Source organism: Nyctereutes procyonoides, unplaced genomic scaffold (genome assembly GCF_905146905.1).
Source record: "Nyctereutes procyonoides isolate TBG_1078 unplaced genomic scaffold, NYPRO_anot_genome, whole genome shotgun sequence".
NCBI lineage: Eukaryota > Metazoa > Chordata > Mammalia > Carnivora > Canidae > Nyctereutes > Nyctereutes procyonoides.
Window position 1 is genome coordinate 38,238,963 of NW_026575020.1, and position 24,628 is coordinate 38,263,590.

At 50.0% G+C, this 24,628-nt stretch overlaps 2 protein-coding genes across 6 annotated transcripts in view; one reads left to right on the plus strand and one right to left on the minus strand.

Annotated features, from left to right (window-relative positions):
- The window catches only part of RALGPS1 (Ral GEF with PH domain and SH3 binding motif 1), a 292,316-nt gene that overhangs the window by 81,354 nt on the left and 186,334 nt on the right, over positions 1-24,628 (minus strand). The window lies entirely within an intron of this gene.
- ANGPTL2 (angiopoietin like 2) overlaps positions 20,237-24,628 on the plus strand; it is a 36,152-nt gene continuing 31,760 nt past the window's right edge. The window contains exon 1 of the mRNA XM_055336525.1: positions 20,237-20,701. The gene's annotated coding sequence lies outside the window, so the exon portion shown is untranslated. The remainder of the gene's footprint in view (positions 20,702-24,628) is intronic.

The following is a 24,628-nucleotide window of genomic DNA, read 5'->3' on the forward strand; positions in this document are numbered from 1 at the left end:
GTCGGGGTGGGGCCTGGAGCTGGTGGCCTGCTGCCTGCACAGCTGGCTCTCTACATCCTTGACTGCTGCTCCTCTTGGGGCTCGACTCCCTGCCTCATATTCACTCAGACTCTCCATGTGGTAGAGGCCAGGGCCACTGGCAGCCGTGGGGTCAGGATACGACAGTTCGTGACCAAGGAAAAGAGAAGCTCTCTTGCTCTGGCTTCAGAAAAAACAAAACAAGACAAAACGGGCCAAGACTCCAACTGGCCTAGCATGAGCCTCCAGTCTGGCTGGAGATGAGGTACCGTGACTGGATCTGTGGTCAGGCAGCAGGTGGGAGTCAGTGCTGGATGGACAGAGAGAACAGCCTTATCAAACAGGAAGTTACCTTGCTTATCCAGCTTGTGATTGAAGCTGTTTGTTAAACTCAACTATTACTAGTTACAGTACAGTTAAAAATACAACCCTGCTGTGAACTGAATATTTGTATCCCCCTAAAATTCATGTGTTAAAAATCCAACCCCCAGGCAATGGTATTTATTAGAAGTGAGGAGTGACTTTGAGGGTGATAAGGTCATGAGGGTGGAGTCCTCATGAATGAGATTTGTGCCTCTGTGACAGAGACCCCAGAGAGATCTCTCACCCTTTTCCCCATGTTTGGCCATGGTGAGGAGACAGCCATCCATGAATCGGAAGTTGGACCTCACCAGACAGGCAATCTGCCAGTGCCTTGATCTTGGACATCCCAGCCTCCAAAGCTTTGAGAAATAAATGTTTGTTGTTTATAAGCCACCTACTTAAGACATTTTATTATAGCAGCCAGTTCTAAGACAAATTGCCTCCCAAGGCTGAGATAAAAACTCCGAGGCCATGGCTCATTCCTGTGAACATCTGTTTCCCCCACACTGTGGAATCTGGAGTCTACAGATCTCAATTTCTGAAGTTCCTGCTTTTTGCCTTCTAGGAGGTTGGCAAGGGGGACAGAAGGTCCATGGCGTGAAAGGCCAGTGGTACTATCGACATCTGGCCAGCTCTAGAGAAGACCATGGGTATAGAATAAGGCAACCTGACCCTGACCCTTGACCACAAGGATGAAGGCATCTCACCTCTGATACCTTCCCACAGAAATGACGAAGGTGATAAAGGTGACAGCTTACAGGTGTGTACCCTTCTGGGTGCCACAACTGAGCTCAGCATTCCATCTGCTTCCTCCCCACTATGTCCTGATGACTACCCTGCCGTGGGAGCACTGTTTGGTCACTGTTCCATGGGGAGGACAGTGAGGTTCAGAGAGGCACATGCTTCATATGCAGCGAGCTAGGACACAGACTCCAAATTCTTCTGGATGCCTGGGTCAGGCTTTAATCCCACTGCCATCTGCTGCACAGTGGTGAGGAGGCCTGCAAAGGGGCCAGTGCTTGGTGACATCCAGAGACTGTCCTCATCCTGCTGTCCTCTTTTGCATTCTCCTACTTCACCAAATAGCCTCCACTCACCCCCAGGGCTTCCCTGACTGCCGGTGCCAGCAGGCCTTGTCCACTTGGATGTGCCACTCTGGGCCACAGCCAGTGTGGCTAAGGGTGTGCCTCTGCCCAGTGAGGGGGGCCTTTGGGTGTCTGTGGGAAGCACAGGTGGCCAGACCAGGGACCCCCAAGCTAGGGCCTCTAAATGATCAAGGTCATCACTACTGACTGAGGAATCTGAGGCCACCAAGGATAGAAACACGAAATGCCTTATTCTCTCTGACACACACTCCCTAACGTGCTGAACTGACTCCCCTTTCCACTGCGGGCAGCAGGTCCCCAATGAGATCTGGGCCGGATTCTGTAACTTTGCAGTCACTTTCCATTTTTAGCACGGCTGCATTAGAAGATTTCAGACTTGGTTCTGTTTATGGGAAGACTCCATCCAAACAGAATTCAAAGCTCATGGCTGTCCTATTCTCCCCTTCCTCTCCCCAGGGGCTTGGGGGAGGGAGAGGCAGAGTTCTGTTCTTTTCCAAGCCCCCTTCTGTATCTGATGTTCTTCCCCTATCCCTTCCAGACTCTGGCAGTCCTCACAGCCCACCCTCTCCAGGAAGGCGAGATCTGCTCACACTGGGGTCACCTGTCGGGGGTGGCCAACCTAGTCTGGTCTGGTTCACTCTGATGCAGGGGGCCCTGGCCAGCTGGTGCTCTTCATGCAGAGGGACAGGTGGGTCCCCTAGGGAGGTGCTCAGCTTTATCTTGGCCCCTCTATCACTGAAGAGCAGCCAGGCCTCCTGTCCCTGCCACAGAGGCACGTGTCCCAATCCCTTCTCTCAGAAGTCTGTGTCCTACTGCATGGTGGGGTGGCTAACAGGGTAGCACAGCTCCTGCCCCGCTGCCAGCTTCTGTCCCCTTCACATACAGACCCAGGAACATCTGGGGTAGTTTCTGGCATCTCATGAGGGCCACAGAGAACTGGAACAAAGGGTGAGGCCCAAGTCCTTTCAAAGCCTGAGGACTCTTCAGATCACCCCATTACACATCTTGGCACAGAAATGGGCATGAGTTTCTACATTCAATGTGACCCATACTTTGGGGGTTACATGTCAATTGCCCTCTTCCTTTTCTTCTCCAGAGAGGGAGAGTGGATTGGAAAGGGGTGGCCGGCCTCTGTGCTCTCAGCTCTGGGGAGGGCCCTCTCCCACCCTCCGGGAGGCCTGAGGGTCCTGCAACTTGTCCCATGCCCAGCAACTTGTCCCATGCCCAGCCATGGGCAAAGGCGACCCAATCTTCACAAAGGACTCTCCCAGAGCCTCCTTTCTTGGCTTTGGGGAGGAGCACCTGACACACCTCAAAACAATACCAGCTGCATGTCTAGGATATCCCTCTTGCTCAGAGCACTCAACCACGATCCACAAGAGTGGGTATGGGGCAGAAGCCTGGGCCCTGGAACTGGGGGGCAGGAAGCTATCACCTGGGTTTAGTTCCAGCAATCATTACATACGCTCAGTTGTTCAGAAGCTCTGGGCAGCTACACGTTTGTTAACAATAAACGGGGTAAGGCATTTATTTTCACTTAATGCAAGCAGTATGTTTCATGAAGATAATTTATAATGCAACAGTACAGAAACAAAGATCTGAGTCAGTTCTGGGGGCAAGACTTCACTCCAAGTGACCCTGGGAAGACTCTCGACTCTTCCAGGACCCAGTTTCCTCATCCACCCAAGGAAGACTGGAATCATCTAATCCTGTACCCATGGCAAGGACACAATATCCTGAGATAATGAAGAGCTTCATTTGCACCTGGCACACAGTAACCATAAACTTCACAGGAGACATGGTGGCTGTTATTACTTATAGACGTTTTCAGAACCCAGAGTTAACAAGAGACACAAAAGGGGTCTTAGGTGGGGGAGGATCACAGGCCACTAACCCAGGGTCCCTAAAGCTGCTCCAGCTCTGGCAGAGCAGCCTAGCACAGCTCTAGGCACCCCGAGATCTAGAACACATTTTGTTGTATGGGTGGTATTCTCTTAATTCTAGAAGACTATTAATCTGCTACTTATTAATGAGGTATTCTGAACACAGGTTTAAACTGCATCTGGTCCAACAACCAAAAGAGACTGTGGGTCTTAAAAAAAAAAAAAAAAAAAGGAGGGAGGAGAGACCCCTCTGTGTGTGGAGGGTACATGGCCTTCTCAGTCCAGCCAGGCAGGAACTGGCAGCTGTCTCCCGGCGCCTGCCCGAGCTGGATGGCGGCCTTGAATACTTTCTTTCTTAAGTGAAGCTCCCCTCTGTGTGTGCTGAATCACAGCATTCACGGGGGGAGTGGGGACAAGAGCATTTACTAAGTGGATACCAGGCATCAGTGGGCGCAGCCCAGAGGCAGTGGGCGGGTGGACTGACAGGGCCAACACTCCACCAGGACAGGAACATGAAATCGGCTCCCCTGGCCCTTCAACCCTCACGGTGGGTGTTGTGGGGCAGGGGTGGGGGTGTGTGCGCAGATGAACACTCTGACCACAGACCTCGGCAGGGGAGAGACCAGGCCCAAAATAGGCTGAGCGTCTGGGGCGTCAGCTGGGATTCGCCCCTTCCAACAAGTCAGGGCTCAAGCATTCTGTTTACCAAACGCTCTGCACACATAGAAACCAGGACCGTCTGGGTTCCACGTTAAAGGGGACCCTCCCCCGGGTGGATTTCGAGGTGTTGGAAGCTTCTCTGACAATGCCCGGGAGGAGGGCCAAGGCCCAGGGCTGCCCAGAGTAAGCCTGGCAGAAGAAGAAAGGTGACAGCAGGCTTGTAGACAGGTGGAAGGGGGCTCATCCCTGCTGGAGAGGGGGGCACCCCACCCCACACAGCCCCAGCCTGGCAGGTAGCAGAGAGGCGGTGACGTCCGCAGGCAAAGGCAGCACGCTCTTGAGCTCGTGAGAGTGATTAAAACCAGCTGAAGACTGATCCGCCTTTCTGAAGGCTGCCAGGGAGAGGGACTTTCCAGCGCAGGAGCTGGGGATGGCTCTTTGCAAGGAGCACTCCCCTGTCATGCTGTTCCCCTCTCGCCTGGGGTGTGCATCATGAGAAGGGCAGCCTCCCAGACCTCCTATGTCTCCAACCCACCATGTCCTCTTCACATGGCCAAGCTGCTCTCCCCACAGGTCCCTGCTCCCCTGCACGTGTGGGAGGAGATAAAGTCAGTGCGGGCTGTGGACCGGCCCACAGCAGAGCCTCAAGAGCATGTGTCCTTACTGCTAACAAAACAGTGCTGTTCGTGCCTTTTTACCCCAGCTTTACAGATGAGTAGGTTGAAGCTGACTAAGGACATGAATTGCTGCTCAAGAACACACAGGGAGGGCTGCCTGGGTGGCTCAGCAGTTGAGCGCCTGCCTTCGGCCCAGGGCATGATCCCGGAGTCCTGGGATCGAGTCCCACTTCCGGCTCCTGCATGGAACCTGCTTCTCTCTCTGCCTATGTCTCTGCCTCTCTCTGTGTGTCTCTCATGAGTAAATAAATAAAATCTTAAAAAATAAAAATAAAAAGAACACACAGGGAGCTGGGATCTGGACTCCAAAGTGTGGTTCCAGAGCCAGTATTTTACACCAAGGCCCTGGCCTGCCCAGCAGGCTGATGACCAGGAGAAATAAAGCACCATGTGGCAGGGACTAGGGTATCCTATACACTGTTTAATTATCATGACAGCCCTGAAACATAGGTATGATTTTTCTACTAGTTAGAAAGGGGGAAACAAAGGCCCACATAAGTTATTTGTCTAAGGCCATTCAACTAGAAGGGGGCTCTTGGGTTCAAACCAGGTTCCTCTGACTCTGGCACCTGCAACTGTGCCACAAGGCTCTCCCGAAGCAATGTCAATGGAGTGCCCCTTGCTGTGTGCCAGGCACTGTGCTGGGCGCCAGGGAGCCAGATGTGGCCCACCCCACCCTTACAGCCCACTAGGGATGCGGGAGTGCTGATCATACCATTATACAGATAAATCTAAAATTCCAATTGCGAAGGAAGGTATGGTTGTCCTTGTCAATGCTTCAGGTTTTCTGAGGGTGGGAGGGGGGGGAGACAGATAATTTATAGAAGCAATTTCTCCAAGATGATTTATCTTTTTCATGTGTCTTTTATTTCTTATTCTGACCAGGAAAGCAAGTGAGAACCATGTTAATGAGACTGGTCGAATGAACCTTGTTTCAGAGTCCAGACATCACCATGCTGCTTAAACACTCCATTTCCCAGGTCAGTGACATGCAGGCATCCAGTGTAGGTGAGGGAAAGGGTGAGGCCAACATCAAGCCAGTTTCCAGGAAACGGCCTCAGAAAGCCAAACCACACTTTCCCTGCTCCATACATACCCAATATCTGCTCACATAAAACAGCCATCAAAAGTAGGTGATGGACACTGCTAAGCCACCCCAGACTTGCATTCTTGGAAAACTCATCCATCTCTAGTAATGGCTTTCACAACTGGGTCCTCATGGTTTCTTGTTAGAAATGCAAATTTTCAGGCCCCACCTCAGACCTACAGAATCAAAAAGTGTGAAATGGGGCCTGGCAAACTGATTCTGAGGCCCTTAGAGCTTAGGGCCACTGCTGTGAGGTGTGCTTAAGTCAAGAGTATGAGGAAGGCAACCCTGAGTGCCTACTAAGAGACAAGTGGACAACATTTGTCTCAACCTTCATAATAATTCTGGGAATAAACAGCATTATCCTCAGATGAAGACATGAGGATCAGGTGCCTCCCTAAGCTGTCCAACCTCACACCACTGGAAAGTGGGAGAGCTCAGGGCCTATGATGATTGTGGATTCTGGATTCAGACAGGCCCAGATACAGATCCTGGCTTTGCCATTCACTGGCCATGTGGCTGGGTAGACTCTATTCTACTCTCTGAGTAGCTCACTACTTCATCACCTAAAATGGAAGACAGAATCAAACCACTCCTGGAAGGTAATGTTTTTGACGATTCAGTGAAATAATCCATGTAAAAGGCCTCCCACCATGCCAGGCACACAATGTGTGTAATAGATGGCAGCTATATTGTAGGAGCCTAGCTCTCATAAGCCCCAAAGGCCTCTGAGCACCCAAAATTGATGTGATCAAGTTCAGGCATTGAAGTCTCTTGAACATTACTCACAAGAGAGCCCTTTAGACAAGTGTAGTGCCCAGCTCCTCTTGTTTAGAAATAGTTCTATCGGATTTCTGGGACTTCTGCTGGAGAGAAGTGACAAACCAGGAGAGGGATGGGGAGGCCAGGAAGGGAGAGTGATTGCTACCATGGAAGGAAGAGCAAGGGAAGGAACAACAAACACAGCTGCCTGGGGCTCACAGGGCTTACAGCGCCCTCCACCCTGCAGCCTGCAGTAAAGTTAGGCCGTTGGAGATGACTGAGTCACCAAGGAGAGGTCAGTACTGTGATTCACCAGGATTTACAGAGGTTAGCACACATGTGTATGTCTGTGCGAGGCGGTATGAAAAACTTAATGAGAACGGACAAAAACTTTTAAGCACTGGATGACTAAGGAAACAGGCTTGTAGCTTCCCAGGTAACTTGATTATCTACAATGGCTTGGCCTCTAGGGCCTGGAGCACTGCGTTTTCCCTGTGACAGAGGTAGGTAATCCGGGGGCTGACGGGGCAGGTCCCCAGTGCCAGACTTACTCAGGTGGGGCTGTGGGCAAGTCAAGCAACTTCTTAGGCCTCAGTTTCTGCCTCTGAAAATGGTGAAATAATAATAGAACCTGCCTCCCAGGGTGGTTGTGGTGAAGATCAGTACGTGTTCAATAAATGTTCCAGATTATTGCTGGATGTATACATGTGCGCTTTCCATAAGCCTGCTTGCCACCACATTGAAGGAATGATTTTCTTTGGTCAAGCTGACTTCATGTGCAGGCTGCACACAAGACAAGGGCAGAGAAGCACTCCTCTGGCTAAAGGACTGTCAGTGAGGCTCTGCGGGGATGGTTCAGGCAATGACAGGTATGTAAACCAAAGAGGGAAACTATAGGACACTCTCTGGAGAGATACAAATAACTAGTGATCTTCAGAAGACCCAAATGTGTAGGAAACCCAAAATACCAGGGCTCCAACTTACTAAAAGAAGGTTAGTAAGCATCTATTGAGCCAGGTAGATGAGTCAGCATCTATCCAGCACCTACTGTGTACCAAGTATTGTGCTAGAGTATTTGCACTCACATGGATTCACTTATTCCTCCAAGCTGTCCTGGGAAGGTGGTATTGCTATCCTGTTTTTTTTTTTTTTTAAAGGTTTTACTTATTTATTCATGAGAGACACAGAGAGAGGCAGAGACACAGGTAGAGGGAGAAGCAGGCTCCACGAAGGGAGCCCAATGTGGGACTCCATCCTGGGACTCCAGGATCACAACTTGGGCTGAAGGTGGCGCTAAACCGCTGAGCCACCGGGGCTGCCCCACCCATCCTGGTTTTTAGATGAGGAAACAGACACAGAGAGGATAGGTAAATTAATTTCAGAAGCCACGTGGTTAATAAGAGGTAAAGGTGGAACTCAAGCCCAGGCCCAGCTGACTCCCACTGCACCAAGACAGCCATGGCTGTGCAGAAAGGGAGCTGGCGGTATACCTGTCCTTGCTTTCTTCCCATCCTTTCCTCTCCTGTCAGCACCTGCTAGTGGCCAAACCCAACCCAAAGCCAGAAGGCAAGGGAGCCGACAGGGGAATCCATATAGGTCAGTCTCTGGGCACAAGGCAGGGTGTCAAAGAGCAGATGTGGGGCAGCAACCAGGAAATACTTAGTGCAGGAGAAACCTGACCCCTGTCCTCCAGAGTTTCAGCCTCAGAGCAGGAATCTATTTGACCCAGACCAGGGACGGTGAGAGGGAGGCCAGGGGATGGTCTGGAGGCTGGAGGGGCCGAAGGAAGCCACCTATACCTGCTGCCTTTCCTTCCTGCAGGGCCTGTGTGGGTGTCCCTGAGGTGGCCCACCCCAGACCTACTAGTCGGAGAACCAGGACAGGTCTGGGTGTCTGAAACTGGGGAAGATACAGGAAAAATCCCTTCTGATTTTCCAGGGTCACAGTTACAAAGTTCTTGTGTCTCCCTGACAGCGCCTGCTGCAAAGTTCCCCCTTCCAGGTTGGGGCAAGCAGACCTATGGACCTCTACTAAAAGCAAATTCCTGCGAACCCAAGGAGACCCTGAGCTCTCCGCATCTCTCTGGATATTGACATCCAGCTCAGGAGCTACCTTAAGGATGAGAACTAGTTCAAGAGGTGGGGTAAGTAACTGGACTTTTCCAGTCCACTTCACCATGTGGAACATTAACAGCAATTCAAGCACGTTCTATCGATCCTCTCAGCACAACTGCAGCTCATCCTCAACTTCCCCAGTTATTTCTGGGAGTGTCTGGGGTGGTGGCTCCTTGCTTCAGCTTCCTGCTGCCAACTGTTTCCCCCACACTCCTGGAGGACAATGCCCAACTGTCAGTGCTGGCTACGGTCAGGGCTATCATGTACAGCTGTGCAGGATGTGCACTGCCCAACACTACATGGAAATCCCAACTGTGGGTCACTACTTTGCTCCTAGAATTATATTTCTAGGACTCCCAGGTGCCAAATCTTCAAGGTGCTAAACAGTACAGTTTGATCCTCACCATATTAGGTTCCTGTCAACATTCCTCCAAAATCCAGAATCCAATCACTGGTCACTGTCTCCTTGGCACTGCCCCAGTGCCCATCCCCTGGCCTCTCACCTGGACAGCCCCTCAAGCTTCCTAATGGTCTTCTTAGTTCCATTGTTTCCCCCTTGGACCATTCTCCACCCAGCACCAAGAAGGGATACTGAGAAAATGCAAAACAAAGCATAATATTTTCCTGCTTGCAAGCCTTCAAAGGCCTGCACTGCACTCTGAATAAAACTCCAAGGCCTCACCTGGCCTAGAGGGCCTTAGAGGACCTACCCTAGCCTGCTTCTCTCACTTCACTTGCCCCCGACTCCCCACTGTCCCGTTTGTCTCTGCTGCTTGGTCACAGTGGCCTCTCTATTCCTCAAATAGGCCAAGCTCATTCCTATCCCATGGATTTTGCATGCGCTGTTCCTTTCACATGGCTGCCTCCTTCCTGTGGCTCACATGACCCTTCCTCTCAGAAACTTCCCTGAGCACTCTGTTCAAAGTAGCCCCCTTCACGCTCCCACTCACCCCATCTTTACCTATTCCATTAGCCAGTTTCATCAGTCTTTCAAATGACCTCATCTCTGGCCCCATGTGGAAACTCCATAAACATCTGTGGGATAACTAGGTGGGTGTCCTGCACAGGAATGGTGGGTAGGCCTTTGGCTGTGGCCCACCTGGCCCCAGTCTCCTACCTCAGCACCTCATGAGCCTCAGGTGTGCCCTGAGTGTTATGAAAATAGCTCCTCCAGCCTTTGCAGAGAGCCCTCACTGGCCTGGGGTTCAGAGCTGCATTCTGGGAGCCCGGCTGCATTCAGGCACCACCCTGGTGGCACCAGGCATGACCACAGCCCGAGGTCTGGGGGGGGGGCAGCACCTTTGTGCCATCTCTCCCTTGCTGCACACTGTTGGGCAGCCTACTTAGGTTCTCTAACCTTGTTTTCCTCAGCCTGAAAAGGAGGACAGTGATGGTTCTTTCCACATAGAGCTGTTGTGGGAATAAATTGATGTTAACAGTTGGCACAGAACCTGCGACCCATGAGTAGTTGACCAGCGTTGTCTCCATTATTCCTTCCCCTAAACTTGTCTCCCACTTGTTCTTCAGGGACCCACATGCACACACACCCCATATCTGTTTATGGGGGAGCAGCTCCACAGACCTGCCAGGGGCTGGCTCATCATAACCACAGGCTTGCACTGGGCTTGAACCCCAGCTATAAATCTGTGAATGGCAGCTCCCTGTGGGTTCTCTAAGAAAGGAAAATGGTGGATTTACGGAAAAATGATTAATATCTGCACTCACGAGAGGGACACAACACGGTCCTGTCCTCAAGGAACTCATGCTCCAGGAATGGAGAACAGGGACCCCAGGGCAGACAATGTCAGCATGTGATGTGTTACACAGGATGCACATCCTCTAACCCCGTCGTGGTGTCAGTGCAGTTCCCTAAACATAGGGGTGGTTCAGTGGTTCAAAGACCACACAGAACCTCATGGCAATTCAAGTTGGATTTTGCCACCAAATCAATTTTGAGCCAATCTTTTGAAAAAAGGCTTGCTTTTTCTAGAGCTTTGGATTCTGGATTTGTGGGTCAGGGAGTATGGACTTACAGTCAGGGCCAAGTTATCCATTAGGCACAGCGTATAGGGCTCACAAAAATGTTCTAACTTCTTTTAAAATGAGAACAAAATGTGAAATTTTAGGGCAGAAAATGCCTTAATATTCAATATTAACATATTTGTCTTTACACCAACGCAGCCATAGAAGATGACTTTTAATATTTTTTAGTACAGGAAGGAGCTCATGAAGGCAAAGTGCCTCAGGCAGGCAGAAGTCATCCTGGATCTGTGCTTGGAGCCCTGGCTTCTATAGATGCTGGGAAGTTTGGCAAGGTAAGGCGATGACCAGCACAGCGCCTGGCACACAGTGAACATATAATACGTGATGATAGTAAGGGTGACCGTAACATTGTCACAGTCTCATTTTTCTTATCTACAAAAGGGAATAACTGCTGCCCTCCCCACTCCCAGGCCTGCTATGAGGCTAAGTTGGGAGATACCAAATGCCAAAGCGCTTTGGGACCTGGCTCTGCCACGCAGAAGAGAGGGGCTGATACTGCGAACAGCACCATCATCCACCTGCATGGAGAATACAGATGTCCCTCTGTTGCCCCACCCACACCTGGCAAGATGGCCCTGAATACTCAGCACAGGTACTGCCTTTCTTCCTGCATCTGCTTGGCACATGGACCAGTGGGAAAGGGAGAGGGCAGGGCTGAGAGCCAGATCAGTGAAGTAGGAGTTATAGGGAACCCCCAGAATCAGCTTGGGGTGGGCCTGGGGTAGCCCTCAGAGGTCTAGGCCCAGCCTCACGAAGTCAGGGAGGTTGTCTTTCTTATCTTGGGTCTCCTTTCCCTTCTTCTAGCCAGACTCCTAAATTTCACTCTTGCTGCCCTGAGCCCCAAGATCTTGAGTCAGAAACCCTGGATGTGACACAGAGCGAGTGCATTTTTAAGGCTAGCATTCCTACAGACATTTATCATGTTTTTCTGTGTGCTAGTCCTCTAGTGAGATGCTCCGGACAGAGGTCAGGACAAGACAGGCCCAGGCTTGCCCTCAGGCCTCTCTGATAACACTGCCCACTGCAGCAGCAGCACCCCTGACCAGTGTCCCCATTCTGGCCTCAGGAGTGGGAAGCTCAGCCCGTCAGTCTCTTGCCAGAAGCCCTCAATTATCTGTTCAGTTGCCTTCTTCGGGCCCAGGAATGATAAGCAAGGTGAGCAACAGCTCAGCTGCTCCTTGGGAGGAGAACTGCAGCAGGTATCTATTAGGGGGCTGTGGTCTTCCCCCACTGACCATAAAACTGCCCTCAGTTTCTCATCTCCTGTCTGGGACAAAGATCCCGTCTGACACAGTGTTCCAAAAAAGCAATTTTTAAGATTTTTATATAGGTGGGGTGCCTGGGTAGCTTAGTTGGTTAAGTGTCTGCCTTTGGCTCAGGTCATAATATCAGGGTCCTGGGATCAAGTCCCATGTCAAGCTCCCTGCTCAGCAGGGAGTCTGCTTTTCTCTCTCCCTCTGCTTCTCCCCCTACTCAATTGCGCTCTCTCTCTCCCAAATAAATAAATAAAATATTTTTTTAAAATGTTTATATAGGATGGGATGATTTTAAACAGCTCTGGAAAATTTCTGTGAAGTTTTTGTTATGACAATACAAAGAAAGCCAGCAAACTAAAATTAAATCTCTCTTCCCTCTGCTTCTCAGTCTCCCCTCTTGGGGACGAGCCTCTGCATCAGCTGCAGTTAAGAGGGCAGATGAGGCCAATCAAACATTCCTTAAAATACTGTTATAAAGACAAAATGAAAACCAGTCAACTAAACATCTTAGCAAATTGGCTTTGGGCAAATTGACATGAAGCCCAAACTCTGGGGCTCAGATGGAGCTTAATAAGGGTTTATTGACTGAACAGCAAATGTATTTGACTGTTAGGTGATGTCCAGGCTTGAACAGAAGGGCTGCCCTGACTTTGTTCCTTGCAGGTGGGTTGCAAAGTAGGAATTAAATGGGTAGTGCATGAGCCAACAATAGGTTCTCAAAGCTACTTTGTAACTGAACATGTAACCTGTGCTGACATTTGGATATACTTGTTTGGCAAGCATTTAACAGACACGATGTCCTCAAAGGGCTTTCCATGTGCTGGGACATCCTGTGTGACACTGGGCAGTCCAGGATAACCAGTAGCACTGCTTTAAAAACCTCCCCACAAACATGAGTCTCCAAACTTCTTACTAGGGTCAGGGAACACATTGTGTCCCTGATAGACATAGGGTGGCAAGTCACAGGACCTGACGACAGCACCTTCAGGAGAGGAGGGGACCAGTTGGCTGGATCTCAGCTTAGAGGCAGCTGTTGCATTAAATCTGGAGGAGGGAGGCTTGGGGCAGTCCCACGGGCTTCATAATGCTTGGACACTTGCTTAGACCTTTCCAAAAGTGACTGACCAGGAGAGGAGGGGATGTGCTTCTTTGTCCTTCAAGCCTGGTTCAACCTCACTGAAGCCCCATCACTAACAATGCCATAATTCCTTGACCTTGAATCTGAGAAGTCATCAACTATTAAATGTGTCATGTTCTAGTAAAATGGGAAAAAGTGCTGCCCGTTAGCTCCTGACATGCTGTTAACTTCAAGATGCCTCCTGATTTCAGAGATCTTAAAACAAGAAAAAATGTCTTAGAATTAAAGAGATGTTACTTGTTTGCAGGACAACTGTGTTTCTGCTCACTTTGATGTGGGTCTTAATCCCAGTCCCGTTACTTTCTACCCAGTGGCCAAATGCAAGGAACTTTACTTTGCTAAGCCTCAGTCTTCTTGTTAGTAGAACAAAATGGCAATACTTCTTTCGTAGGTTGTGAGAGGAGAAAAAAAAAAACAAAAACAAACAATGCCTATAAAATGTTGAGCTTGATGCCTAGTATATCACAATTAGCCTTACATGCTATAGTAGATGCTCTAACAAGGCTTGCAGGGACAACACATTTCCTCTAGTGCCCAAGGTGGGTGTACTGAGCTGAATCAAGACATGTATTCTTGGGGCTGATATTTCCCAAAAGACTATGACCAAGAGCAGGAAGGGCAGAGAACTGAAGTAAGAGCTACCAACCAGCTGGCTAGGTTTATCGAGGGCGCTGACAGCAGCAGGAGTACAGGAGGTTTGGGGGAGAAGACAGATTCAGCTGGGATGTGGGGAATTCCAGTTACCAACATGGAAAAGTAAATTGTACTGAACTAACTCCCTGGTCAGTAACAATGATAGACTCGGGACAATATACAAAATAACTGCTTGAAAGCATTTGAGAACAACCCAAAGCAACAGATCCTGGAGGAGACAAGGTTTTTGAAAAGATGGGAAACATATAAGGGCACTTCCCAGTTCATGGTGATAAACAGAAGAATAGAACTGAAACAGAATGCAGCAGTATTACTGCCTGGGAAGAAGATAAAGAAGTTGGGCACTGAGTATGGCAACTGAAAGGGAATATGCCAGAAGGGAGATAGCCATTGAAGGGGGAGCTCCCAAATTACTATACAAATTCCCTTCAAATCCTTAGTTAATACCTAAATTGTATACATGCAGGGAGAGGGAGAGGGAGAGAGAGAGGGAGAGGGGGAGGGAGAGGGGGGGGGGAGAGAGAGAGAGAGAGACCCCACAGAGCCCAAAAGAAAGCAGTAGCTGGGAAGCAGGGAGTTCAGAAGATAAGAGATTGGAGTTCAAGTCCTGTCAAGCTAAAGGAACTTAGCAAACATTTAAGGTTTCTGATTTCGTCCTAGAAAAGCCATACCTTACTAGGAAGAGTTATACCCTAGGACTATAGACAAAACCAAAATAAATCTACTTGAACAAAACCTAAACACCAAACCTCCACAGGATCAAGGGGGTATGTCAGCAATTTAACTGCCTGCCAGAACAAAACACAACATTCTTTAAAGGAAGGCAATAAAATATAAAGTCTTTTCAATATATTATCCAAAATATCCAGTATATAATTTAAAAATGATAGATATATGAAGAAGCAGGAATATGTGACCCAGGCTCAAGAAAAATAATAGTCAATAAAACAGATCTACTGATGAGTCAGATGTTGAATTAGTCAATAAGAGTTTTAAAATGGTTATTATAAAATATGCACAAGATTTTCAGAAAATGAAAGATAGAAATGAATGAGTAGATAGAGAATCTCAGAAGAGAAATGGGTCCTATAAAAATAAACCCAGTGGAAATTCTAGACCCAATAAATACAGTACCTAATATAAAATATACTTAGGATGAAATTAACAGCAGATTGCATACTGTAGAAGAAAAGGTCACGGACATCCTGGGTGGCTCAGCGGTTTAGCACCACCTTTGGTCCTGGGCACGATCCTGGGGACCGACGCAGGATCGAGTCCCATGTCGGGCTCCCTGCATGAAGCCTGCTTCTTTCTCTGCCTGTGTCTCTGCGCTTTTCTCTCTCAATCTCTCTCTCTCTCTCTCTCTCTCTCTCTCTCTCTGTGTGTGTCTTTCATGAATAAATAAATAAATAAAATTTTTTTTAAAAAAAGAAAAGTCAGGGCAGCCTGGGTAGCTCAAGAGGTTTAGCACCACCTTCAGCCCAGGGCATGATCCTGGAGATCCGGGATCAAGTCCCACATTAGGCTCCTTGCATGGAGCCTGCTTCTCCCTCTGCCTGTGTCTCTGCCTCTCTCTCTCTCTCTCTGTGTCTCTCTCATGAATAAATAAATAAAATCTTTAAAAAAAAAAAAAAAAAAAAAAAAGAAAAGTCAGAATACTTGAAGACAAGTAATAGAAATGATCCAACTGAAGCACAGAAAGGAAAAGGAAAGAGAAAGGAAAGGAAGGGAAGAAGGGAGGGAGCTTCAGTGACCTGTGGGACAACACAGGTGTATAAATGGAGTTCCAGAAAGGGAGAGGAGAGAGAATGGTATTGAAGAACTATTAGAAGAAATCATGGTCCCAAATTGCCTCACAAAATCCCAAATTTAGTAAGACAAATCAACTCAAAGATCCAAGAAGTTCAGTGAACTCCACACAGAATCAATGCAAAGAAACTTACACCTATTCACACCACTGTCCAACTGCTAAAAACCAAAGATAAAGAGAAATCTTAGAAGACATCAGAGGGGAAGATACTATGTACATAGGAGCAGTAATAAGGAAGAGAGCTGACTTTGCATCAGAAACAGTATAGGCCAAAAGATGATGGAAAGAGATTTAAAAACTGCTGAAGGGGGAACATCAATTTGGGATCTGTTAGGCTTGAAATGCTGGTAAGACACTGAGTTTGCAAAACACGGGGAGGTCCAAGGCCCCCTTTTATAACACATGCTTGCCATGTACTCCTACCACATGCGGTATATCAGTACAACAACCCAACATTCCCAACAGAAAAAAACTGTAGCTGTCAGGAAGGTGATAAGACATGAAAGCACATGAAATCATTTAAACAAATTGTGGGACATAATTAAGATTCTTTGTATTTTTGCCACCATGTAAACTTCACACATTTTTCTTTCTGATAAAAAATGTAGAGAGAGAAAGGAAGATTCCCTTCTCCTCATGTGCTTTAGTCACATGACACTTTGGTCCAACAGGCAGGTGGAATTGTAGGAATGGTGTTCCTCCAGGAGGTCCTGGGGATTCCGAGCTGATGTAAGGGGCCCAACAAGCAAGACTGGAGAGGCCTAAGAGCAGCAGCCCTGTTTCCCGAGTAACTGCTGATGGCTTAATGCCAGGCATTGTGCTAGTGCTTTAGGGGCATCATCTCACTCAGCCCTGTCACCGTGAGGGTCCTGAGAGTCCTCTCACACCAACCTCAGGTTATGAGATGACTGAGTAACATCATTCCTTTTTTATTTTTTTCTTTTTAAGTGAGGAAACAAAGTTTGCAAGAGAATAAGAATGTTGCCCAGGTTAGAGACAGATCTGGGATCTGAGCCCAGGCCTGTAAAACTCTGAGCCACATCTCCTCATCCTCCCCAGCCAGCCACCCCACTGTATCAGGATATACAGAAGAAGAGCTCTGTGTGGCCCATGCCTACACCTGTGCCAGTGCTCAGGGAACTCATGGCCCAAGGAAGGAGGCAGTGGGAATTACTAGAGCCAATACTGAGTATGTACTGTGTACTAGCCACTGTGCATTACACTTAACATGTTGCATCTTATTTACTATTCTCAGCAGCCCTATGGGGTAAATCCTTGTGACATCTTCATTTTACAGATGAGGACAGTGAAGTTTAGAGCTACTGAGTGGTAGAACCAGATTTTGACTGCATAGCTCAAGCTCTCCAGCAGCATCCTTGACTTCAAGGCCACCTCAGGGGCTTGGGATGTGCAAACACAGACAGGGCAAGGCTGTCCTGCCATTCCTCTCCCACTTGATGGGATCCTAGGAATTTTGAATTGTGAAAGCAAATTTACTCTAGTAATTTTTTTAAGATTTTATTTATTTATTCATGATAGACACACACATATACAGAGAGAGAGAGAGGCAGAGACACAGGCAGAGGGAGAAGCAGGCTCCATGCAAGGAGCCGGACATGGGACTCGATCCCGGGACTCCAGGATCATGCCCTGAGCCAAAGGCAGGTGCCAAGCCGCTGAGCCACCCAGGGATCCCCGTGAGCCACCCAGGGATCCCCTACTCTAGTATTTAGGGACTTGGGCTGCACCTGTTCCCAAAGGAGGGTGGGTCCTGAGAACTCTCCCTGACCCAGTGGGTCTCATTGTCTCCAACTGCCTCTCTCACCAGGATGGCTGCAACCGTCACCCACAGCTCCAGATGCCTTGTCTACGGTTTTCGCCAACTCAGCCTCTACTCAGCAACTAATGGGGCCTTTCAGAAATAAAAGCAAGTTGCTCAAAACCTTTCAGTGGCTTCCCACTGTCCTTGGATCAAGTCCCACCTCTGACAAGGCCTCGTCTTCCTCCATGCCCCTTCCTACCCTCTCCTCAGACAAACATACTCCTGGGAAGAACTCCCTATAACTGCTCCAGCTATTGCTGTTGTGTAACAAATTACCACCAAAACTTAGCAGTCTAGACGATCATTTTCCTATCCTCATGGATTCTGTGGGTCAAAGATTCAGCTACAGAATGGTACAGTGGCTCATTTCTCTTCCTGATGCCTGGGGCCTCAGCAGGAAGACTGTAGCTGAAGCTGACTCACCGCTGGGGGCTGGAATCACTGAGAGCCATCTTTCCTCACACATCTGGGGGTGGATGCTGGCTGTCAGCTATGACCTATGCTACACATGGCCCCTGCATGGCAGCCTGCAGGTAGTTGGACTTCTCAGGGTCAAGCCTGGCTCAGGGCTCCAAAAGACAGTGTCCCACTGAACAAGGCGGAGGTGCCCTGCCTGTTGTCACCCAGCTTTGTATATCAGGTAGTGTCATTTCCATTGCATTCTTTTGGTTGTAAGTCACAAAGCCACCCAGATTCAAAGGGAGGAGACATAGACTCTACCTCTTATTTTTTTTAAAGATTTTATTTACCTTATTCATGAGAGAAACAGAGAGAAAGGCACAGACATAGGCAGAGGGAGAAGCAAGGCTCCCTATGGGGAGCCCAATGTGGGACTTGATCCAAGGACCCTGGGATCATGACATGAGCTGAAGGCAGACACTGAACCACTGAGCCACCCAGGTGTCCCTAAACCCTACCTCTTAATGGAAGGAGTGTCAAGGTCACATTTTGGACTAGGAGATGTTGTTGGCGTCATCTTCAAAAAAGCAATCTGCCACACTGCCCTTAATGCACTACTGCTGCTACCCAGATCATCATCTCTCCAGCTCACACCTGCTAATTCTTACCCATCCTTTGGATTTCAGCTGAAACACCATAACCCCAAGGGAGCGTGCTCTGACTGCCCTGCCCAGACTTAATCCAGTCTCCAGCTTAGACACCCACTCAGCACCCAGCAGCACTTCTCATGTGTTTGTCTGCCTCCCCTCCTGACTGCAAGCTCTGTGAGGAGAACAACTTTGGCTTCCTGCTGTCAGCTGTGAGCAGGTTCTCAAGAAACACATCCTAGATAGGAGAGATAGCAAGAGAGAGGAGGAAGGGGAAAAGGATGAAGTATGCCAACTTCCAGGCTGGCAAGGGTGCTGCTCAAGAAGGATTCAGCTCCATCCTATGTGCTTCGGCTGATCTTGAGTCCCCAGGCTCTCATGGCTTCCGTGCAGAACATGCACAGGGATCCTCCACAGAGTGGGTGGGCACCTTCACCCCCATGGCAGTTGTGGGGAGCACACCTATGCAGCCCAATCATCTGGCTAATGTTGTAAGATACTACAGTCTTCTGGTGGAGACTTGCCTTCTAAAAAGGAAGAGGAGGGGGACTGACATATGGAAAAGGGAGCAAGTCTGAGCAGGCTGGGAGAAGCTGAGGCAAGAAGCAAAGTTTGCTCCCTGCAAAGACAGGAGTGGCGATCCTGAGGAGCAGAGGGCCACAGTGGACCTGCTTGTCCAGGGACCAGCAACATGGTATGGCTATGCGTGCGGGTGGGGAGAACACCACTGAAGTTTCTCTCCTGATGTGTACCCAGACATCACCACCACCACCACCATCATCACTAAACTTTTTCAAAGAAGAAAGAAGAGTCACCACCAGTATTTCACACAGCTGTTGCCAAGGCAGAGACAGCTGTTCCCTTCCCATTACCCGTGGGCCTCCTTCCTCTGCCTGCAGTGCTGACATGTCTGTAGGATTGCTCACTTTGTGAGGATCTGGTGTGATCTCCTGCTTTCTGTTCTGACTCTATGAACACCCATGAGCTCCACCTCAGCGACACCCTGTGCTGGGGGCTCTTATCATGTGCTCCTCAGAGGTCTGGAGGTCACCAAAGAGGTTCTGGGAGTGCCATCCCTGGCCCGCTTCCCTCCTGAGCTCTGAGACCAGCCCTCCGAGGCAACCCTGCCCTGGGCCAAGCCCTCTCCCACGTGATACCAGGGAATCCAAGGAGATAGATCACTGGTGATAGCTCATTTATCGATGCATGAAAGGGATGCCAGAACTGTGAAATGACTTAATCAAGGCCTCTAGGTGGGAAGTGACAGGCATTTCTCCTACTCGTACCACCCCTCCCCCATCAAGCCTGTGGTATTTCAGCGTCCTAGGCCCCTGCCTTCGCCTAGCTGTCAGCACAAATCCAGCTGGCTTCTGTGCAGGCGGCCTTGGGCTCCCTCCCAAGGGTTTAGAGGTGAGAGGGAAGCCTCTATGAAGGGCACCCATGGGGAGAGGCCATCTGTGCGGGGTGCCCTGCCTGCTTACCTGGGGCCTGTGGGGCAGTGCAGGGATGAGGGAGCCATCCAGGGGGAGGAGCTGCTTCCTGCTGCCTGCACAGCTAGAGCAGATCTGAACCTATTACCTGAGGCAGAGGGGACGCTCTTGGCCTCGGCAGAGCGCATTAGGGGCGGGCGGGCCAGGGAGTAGGGCTGGCCAGGCTGCTCGTGCCAGGGAAGGAGGGGGCCGGCGAGGCCGCCAGAGCGGGCTGGGGCGGGAGGGGCCAGGCCAGCTGGGGCCGGAGCTAGCGTGACATCACCGGGCGGCCCGCCTCTGTCTGGGGCTGAGGGGAGGCCCGGAGCCTTTCTGGGGCCTGGGGGATCCTCTTGCACTGGTGGGTGGAGAGAAGTGCCTGCAGCCAACCAGGGTCAGGCTGTGCTCACAGTTTCCTCCAGCGGCATGTAAAGGCTCCACAAAGGAGTGGGGAGTTCAAATGAGGCTGCTGCAGACGGCCTAAGGATGGACCCGGAGCCCTGAGCCCCAGCCCTGCAGAGCATGGCACAGAGGCAGACGCCAGCCCCTGCCGGGAGAGGAGGCAGGTTGTAAGCAGCCCCGGCAGGACACCTGGCCAGCCCCTGCCCGAGCCCTGGCCCCAGCCCGGCTGGGAGCACAGCAGAGCAAGCAGAGGCCAGTGAGGCAGGGCTGCTCGGCGGCCAGTCCAGCCTGCGACTCGGGGACCCCCTCCTGGAGGCCATGGACAGGCTGCCCTGCTGACGGCTGGGGTAAAGCATGTGAGGAGTTGCCCCGGGAGCCAAGCAGGAGTGAAGAGGTAAGGGGCCAGCTCTGTGGCACCAAGGGACCAGGGGGCAATAGGCAGCAGCTGGCCCCATGTCTGGGCGTTCAAAAACCCTAACCCCTCTAGCTGGGAGTGTGTGTGGCTGGACCCCAGAGGGGGTCACTCTTGCTTTCCCTTGGAGCCAAACAAGGCATCTGCTGGGGCAGATCTGTGGACACCTGGGCAGAGGGTGGTGTTCTGGGGGCATGAGACCACGGTTGGAGCTTCGAGGGCTTCATCTGTAAGCCACATTCTGTCTCAGACAAAGAGCCTTTGGGGTGAAGGAGGCGGCTCCCGGGCCCGGCCCGGCAGCTGGGGTGCATGCGTGAGTGCGTGCCTATGTGTAGGTGTGTGCTTAGCAGGACAGGGGTAGCTCAAGGACAGGGGAAATCGTTTTTAGGTTTTGGGTTCCTATGCACCCTGGCTAGAGACTATGCCACGGCAAAAGCAAAAGCAAACACTGTCCTGCCAGAGCTGGGAGCCCTTGTTCAGAAAGTTCCCTGGAGCCCAGAAGCCTCTGCTCACCCCACACCTGGAAAGGAGACGACTGAAGGGGTCCAGAGCTGGAAGGGACACATCAGCTAGAGACTTCCGTCACTGTGACTCAGGGCAAAGTGCTGCCCCGGCTTTCCCTGCACGTCCACAGATGCTTGAGCCCGCCCAGGACCAGATGATAGCCCAGGTCTCCAGCAGGCAATATGTGGCAGGGAAATAGGGGAGCACCAGGCTTCCTCAGCACCTCGGCAGGGGTACAGCATGGGCTCCACATTTCCAGTCCCTTGAAAGCACTCAGCATTAGATAACATTTCCAAACAGAAATTCTTCACTGATCCCTCCCTTCTCCTTCTGTGATAGTGTGTCACGGGTCAGCTATTGCCTCTGCTGTGGGATTATGAGAGCTCCCAGAGGCCAGTTCAGTTACTTAGAAAAGGATCTCCTTTCACCAGGGCTCTGAGGAAAGCCGAGAATGTCACTTCCGAAGCTGGCTGAATGCTCCCCACATGTATTTTCCCACATTGAGGCAGAGTAAGGTAGCACTTATGAGCTAAGTTCAAATCCTAGCTCTTCTACTTAGGAGCCACAGTTCTTCGGCCTCTCTAAACCTGTTTTCTTTTCTGCAAAATGTGATAATAATACCACCCATCTTTTAGTAATGGTTAATACTTACATTGCACTTTCTCTGAGCCAGGCACTTACCAGCTTGAGGGATCCTCACAGCCACCCTACAACACAGGTACTGTTGTTTATAACCATTTTATAGGTAAGGAAACCAAGGTGCAGAGGTTCAGAGGTATGCTCAAGGCCACATTGTTAGTAAGTGCCAGCACCAAGACTTGAACCCAGCACCCTGAGCCTCACTCCACTGCTTTCTAGGAGGAGCACATGGGATCATGTCAGGGAAGGCCTTAGCACCATGCCTGCTGTGTGGCAAACCCTCAGAATATGTTAGTCACCGAGTATTAGGACCCAAACAATCAGAATCACAGCAACCCAGAAGAGAGCAGGGACCCAGATTCTCTATGTCCTGGACATCGTAATAGGGCTGTCAGAAAATCCTACCAGGCCTTGCCAGTATGGTGGCCACTACTGCTACCCACATTGGGGGTCTTCCCAGGAGGCTGGGTGGTGGGCTTTATATCTGAAGTGAATTGCAGCACGTCCAGGTCCTTGAAGTCCACACTAAGGGAGGGTGCAGACACCGATGAGGGGACCTCAGGTACATTTGATACCAACCTTAACACCCACATGGGCACTACCCATCTGCCGGGCGGTCTCCTGCCAGAACTATAGTAGGTGAGGAAAGTGAGCTACCTTGGTGCTGTAGGAGGTCTGCACAGCAGGAAGACTGATGCCAGGCCTGTCCTAGGACTGTAGAGGGAGAGGAGAGGGACTCCACCCCCAAGCTCCATCTCCATCACCACTGCTGACCATATGGTGGCCAAGGCCGGTAGATTTTACACCAGCCAACACTGGTGCATCTTAGCTCAAGACAGTGGCTTCTCTCCTGTGGCCCTAGAGGTCACAGTGGATTCCCTGAACTCTGGAGAGCATTTTGAAAAGCTGGTGTTACATTTGTGCGTCTCTACCACAGGCCTCTGGGGCCACAGACGCTGCAGGTTTCCAGCTCCAGGCTGGAACCATGCTGGAACCTGGCAGTTCACTGTGCTCTCAGGGCAGCTCCAGCTGAGCAGAGGCTCTAACTTCATAGGCCCGGCTAACAAAAATTAGATCAATTATTACTCAATAATTAATTAAGGCAGTCATGGTGGAACAGACAAAATGTGTGAAACACATGGTCCAGAAGAGGACTACAATGGTCCTGCTGTAAGCTCATGGGCAGAGCAATGAAGACACTTTTCCATCTACCCATCCATCCCACAAGGATTTATTAAGTACAGGCTGCACTAAGTAAGGCATGTGCATTATCGCATTTCATCCTCAACAGAACCCTAGCAGATAGGTTCTAGTTTTAGCATCCCATTTTTCAGATGAGATAACTAAGGCTCAGAGAGGCTAAGCAACTTGCCCAAGGTCACGTAGTTGGTGATTATGTGGGCCTTGAACACATATGTAGGCTGTCAGCCTAGCTCCAAAGTCTATGCCTTTCCCACCCCACTCCACTGCCCTGTTCAAGGTATCCTGACTTCTCTTTTCCTGACCCTGTCACTGTGTCCTCCAGCAGCCAAGGCTGTTCTGGTTGCTGTCCTACAGAATGATTATGCCACACTGTCTGAAAACCACATGCTTACCTGATTTCAATGTATCACTTGCTTGTCAAAGAAGCCTACCTCTGAGACAGAACAGGCATTATCAACCCCCCTCTTATAGATGAGTCTCAGCAGAGCTCCAAAGCACCATGGGACTCTGGCACCAGCTCAGTGGGGTGGAGCCTCGGGCAAACATTCATCTGTGTGTCTGAGATACCATTCATATGTTTCCTACATCTCTACTTCGAGACTCTATGGGCTGCAGAATCAGAGTGCAGGTCCTCATAGTCTGCACTGGGCCACACTCGAGCAATCCTGAGAAGAATCAGAGAGACAGCAACTGGTAGCTACCTTAGAACAAACAACAGGAGCTCGCCCAGGGCAGGTACATCCAGCTTCTGGCCTCTCTGAATCATTTCACTCAAAATGGTCTCAACTGACAGCAGTCGGATGCAGTGGAGCTCTGCTGATAGGGCCCACGGCCTAGTGGAAGGAGGCAGAAGGTGAATCTATCACACAAATGCACAACAGTGAGAGACCTGCAAAGAGGGGGCATGTGGCACTAGATGGGTGGTGCCATCCCACTTTACAGAGGAGAAAACTGAGGCTCAGAGGTTGTGCACCTCTGCCAATGTCCCTCTACTAGTGGGCCGAAAAGCAAAGATTCAAATCCAGATCTGGACTCTTCCTACCCTAGGCCACTGCCACCCTGGAAGACATACTGGGAAGTTGCAAGAATCAATCAATTCACTGAATAGCATTCTTTTCTGTGAATTTATATAAAACACCCCAAATAGAAGGGTTATTCAGTCACTGGCAACTGGGAGTTTGTGGTGATAGATACAACATATCAGACCTCACGGTGAGGGTAGTTTTAATAGCAAAACCATATTCCCTCATATTGACTGTAAACCATGACTGATTTAATAAGCCAGTGGGGGGGCAGTTAAAATTTAAAATGTTACAATGTCTTATTACAAGTGTACATCAATTGTGAGACACATTCTGATCATAGAAATGTTCCCATGTTGCATTGGGTGGGGGGAGCGGTAGGAAGCCAGGCCTCTCACAATTGAACTATTGTGTTAGGTCTTTTCTCGGTGAAACCAACCAGCCTGTGTTGGGGCCAGCAGCCCCAGAGCCTCAGCCTCCTCCTGCTACCTAGTCCTCTAGGAAGGCAGGCACAAGACCACCTAAGAAAAGCCCAGAAAGG